Raw genomic sequence first — 4,586 nt, forward strand, 5'->3', positions numbered from 1 at the left:
GTTCCTGCACATTCAGAAGTGAAACTGGGAGATAGGGAACAGGCTGAGCTGTGTCAGAGGAAGCACTGAACACAAAGCTCTCCTCTGTCTCCCTTGCCAACCCAACTTTCCCCAGCACATGCACGAACACATACACGCATTCACACTTGAAATTCTCCTCTTCATACTGAACCAGCTTCACACTGAAGTTTTCAACTGGTCTTCTTTTCTCTGCCCACTGCTAGAATACAGATTTTCACACCCTACTTGATCCCATCCAGCTGATTCAGCCAGACTTAATTGAGGTCAGGTAGGGTGACATCTGATTCTTAAAGCCTTGGTGCTGGAAATGCAGTGTTATTTTTAACTTGTCTTTAAATCTGTATTGCAGGAATTTCTGAAATCTGAAGGGCAAAGCCCCAGATACATGTATTTTTTGAGATGGAGAAAGCAGAGTTCTTCAAAATTTCTGATGTATTATGCCTAGCAATTCATTGCATAAAAATTCAGTCAGTACATGCTCTCCAGAGAGGGAAGGAGATGCAATAAAGTGTTAAAATACTGCTACATATTCAGCACTGTTTCTTTCCGTGGCATCCTAATGGGGACACCCAAAGTATAATGTACTTTTCCCTGAAGTATGCACCTTGTCTTGTTGCTGTGTCATGGCATTTAAGGACAAGATTGTTCAAATCTCCAAATTCCCTCCCCCTTAATACTATCAAGGTGATGTGCTTGATTTTTAGGCTAACAAGTGAGGGTAAGATAAAAGCTCCAGCCCTGCAGCAGTGGTGTCGGTGGTGCCCTGGTAAATGTTTTTTTTCATATTTGTCCCTACTCAGGCACCTCCTGAAGCCCAAGAGTTACTAGAGGAGGCTACCAAAGACCACACTGACACAGCAGCCATGCATGGACAGAGGCAGTAATGGGAGTAGGGAATCAAATCCAGTCCAAACACTTCTGTTTGGCTCCTGGACTTGGAGCTCCACATGCCCTCTGTGGTTACAAATGCACCCTGAACTGCCCCTCCAAACTCTTGAGCATTTAGCTGTAAAACACTGAAAAACTGCTTTTCTTTAGCACAATCACTTTCTCACATAACTCAAGATGAAGGTCAGGCAGTACCTGCAGGGGTGACAAGTGGATGCAGCAGATCAGTTCATTTCATTATGTTACTCTGGTGTGTGGCAGTGCAGACTGAAGCTTGTGTTTCCCCTTGAAGGCTTATGAACATAGCACAGAGGTTTCTCTAAAGTCTCTTCTGTATCCTATCAAAACATAGCTTCTTTCATAGAATCAGAAGGTAGTTGAAACTGGAAGAGGGCCCAGGGGGTCTCTAGTCCAAGCCCAGCTCAAGCAGGGTTCCTTCTGAGATCAGACTGCGTTTACTCATGGCTCTGTCTGTTTGGACCTGGAAAACCTCCAAGGGTGGAGGCTGCTAAACCTCTCCTGGCAGCCTTTCAGAGGGATAATAATGAGCAATGCCGGCTGTCTGAGGACATTCCAGGTTCACTTTTCTCTTGCAGCCCCAAAGACACCCCTTTCACTCTCCAGCCTGTAAGAAGTGAGGAAGGCTGGAGGATTAGCACATCCATTCTTCTTCTTCTAGTACTACAAGGGGAGCACACAGCATTCATTTGAAACGTGTCTTTTCTCTTTGCATTGCAGAGATAAAGGATGTGACCAGTGAAGGACTGGGAATGCTCTGTGTGAGCTGGCAAAGACTGGTCTGATGTTAATAATGGTCCCCAGTCTTGGGAAACAAGAGAGAGATATTCCTGCAGGATTACCCATTGGTTTTATATGGTGTATTTTGCTGGAATCACCTGGAGAACACGTTATCTGAGCTTTAAAGAGTGAGACTTCGAAACTGTGGTTAGAGTATCATTAAGCGGATTGATAGAAAATGTTGGGTTTGGAAGGAGTGGGAGGAATGCTCCTCCCCGAGGAAGACATTCTGGTGATATAACACATTCAGATGTCATTTTAGGTGGCTGGATGAATGTTCACATGTGTGCAGATCAATCAGCATACCTCTTCAGCCTGAGAAGGGCCTGCTGCTAGGAGAACCACTCCTGCTATAGAAGGACTCAGCTCTCCAAAACAACAATGTGCCTTCACTGCCTTTCCCTAACAAATGCACTTAAGTGAGGCTGGACCTTGCAGTGCCTGCAGCACTGATCCCTGCATGCTTAAGTAGCCATAAGACCACAAAGACATCAGCACTAACTCCTATGCATAAATAGTGCACCAGGGCTTTGACTACTGAGAATTGGAGTCCGTGTCTCTGCCAGTATTTGCTCTGATTGCAATAAATGGAGGCAATCTGACCTTTTCCTCTCCTGCAGGTTTTCAGTTATCCCCCACAACTTAAGAACTAATGTTTTTAATGCCATTTCCAGACTCAGCAATAGTTTGTCTGTATGCATCCTCCTTGCCAAATCTCCCTTACAGATCTGATTACATAAAGCATCATTCATTTCCTGAACTAAACCTGCTCTGCTATCTGGTGCCATTCTAATACCACCCTGAACGGAAATGTAATTTAGTTGTATATTCAGTGACCTCTACATACTGCACACATCTCTTTGGTGAAAAAAAAAATCATCTTCCTGTCTGTGAAATATGCCATGTAAATCCACTGTCTTAAGAGATGGAAAAGTATGAGTTATAAACCCATAAATTGATATGCATTCTAACTGGATACAAGGTCTTAGACAAAATGCCAGAGGTATTCATTATTGATACTTGTTGTGGGCCAGGATTTTCAATACTCCCTACTGGGCTTTGTGGAGTTACTGCAAGAAAATCCATCAAAGCCAGGGTTGGGTTTGGTCATTCCTAATAACTGGGTTTTAGTTCCAGACCCACACCAGAGCTGGGGGTTCACCTTTTGGCAGGAAGATTTTTGCACGTTGTCCTGTTTCATTGTTCTTTGGGCATGGATGTTGCAAAGACACTCCTCTGTTTCAGTCAAACCTACAGTTTGTGTCTCTTCATTCAAATAAATAAACAGATGGGTAAAAAGGAATAGGAACATTATATGACAACATATTGCCCTTGGCTCACCCTGTCTCACATGCTATTTGCTGACTTGAGTTTTGGAAGAAAACTGCCTTCTTCAAAACAGCAGTGCTCCGAAAACACTGATGGATTTTGCTAGGAGGTCTGCTTGCTATTGCTAGCAACTTGGGCACACCGAGGCACAGACATCTCCCTGCTGGGAGTGGCAGGTTTGTTGCCAGGCAGCATGGCATGCACCAGCTCCTGGGATTAGCCGTGCTCAAAGGTATGGTGAAGTTCCCAGCTGGAAGCCTGAGACCAGGAGCTGTGATGGTCATTTCAGAGGAATCACCTGCCCACCACCAATGCACCGTTGTGAGGTTCCTGTCTTCTCTGCTGGTCACCTGCTCAGCTTTTGTAAATTTGGACTATTTTTGCTTCTCTTCAAATTGAGTTTCAGACAAAAGTTGCTCTCAAAAGTATTCCATACCTCTCCTCCTGGACCCCCACCAACAACAGCACATTCTCAACAAGCTGACTAAGGAACCTCTCCCAGGATGATGGGGGTATTTCCAATGAGACAGAAATTCATCTTATCCTGCATACTCACTTCAGCAATAGCATGTGCAGCACCGAGGTTGCTGTTGGAGGGGTAGAAATGCTTTGTGCAAGGGCAGCTATACCATGTTCCTCACAGCGTGCCACTGTTTCTGTTTCAGCTGTTCTCTGCTTCCAAACTAATTCATAAAGTTTCTCTGAGCTATAACAGGCGACCTCACATATGACAATATTTACATGCATATTTAAGACTAGGTCCCATTTTCAAAACTGATTTATGCAGGTAGTTGTTTGTATCCTATTTTCTTCTAACACGCCTTAAACGCAGGAAAGATGCCATAAAGTGCTTGTATTCCAAAGCACACATCTCTGAAATGTGAAACTAGGAATTCTCAGAATTTTTTAAGTTGAATATTTGTCATCAAAGACAGCCTGAGTTTCCATGTTTCTGGTTAACAGGTCATTTTAAAATATCTGTACACACTGAACAGGATCAGTCTGTGCTCTGCCTAGCTCTGTGGGGCAGGCTCTGTGCAATCAATCCGGAAAGGCACAGGCTGCAAAAAGCAAGCCAAAGTGAAGGAATAAAAATGAAGACAAACTGGGGGCCCACCGAGCAAGGCAAAGAAGCTGAACTGCAGCGAGCTAACTTATTACACGCTGGAATTGGCCGATTCTGCACACAGTGCGGCGGCTCTGCTGCTTTCAGTTTGATGCTGAATTCACTGTGACAGAATAAACTCAGATCAGCGCAAACTGTATTTGCAAATCAGCTTTTCTCCTCATAGCCCAGCTCTGGGCACCCCGGTGCTGGCAGCTCCGGCCTCCCCTACCTTTCTCCCCCAGAGCTGGGCTGCTTTGCAGAGCAGGCAGACAGCTGCTCCTCAAGGAGAAGCGCCATCAGGATAAATATTTGAGCAGGGCAGCTAATCCTGCATGTCAGGAGACATGTGAATGTCCACTGAGGCTTGTACAGTTCTCAAAGGGTTTCCATTGTTAGTTATAGGAGGAAATAGTAAAGCAGCTTCCCAAACTCCTGAACTATT

This window comes from Onychostruthus taczanowskii, unplaced genomic scaffold, assembly GCF_017590055.1.
Source record: "Onychostruthus taczanowskii isolate IOZ18803 unplaced genomic scaffold, ASM1759005v1 scaffold48, whole genome shotgun sequence".
Classification (NCBI taxonomy): Eukaryota; Metazoa; Chordata; class Aves; order Passeriformes; family Passeridae; genus Onychostruthus; species Onychostruthus taczanowskii.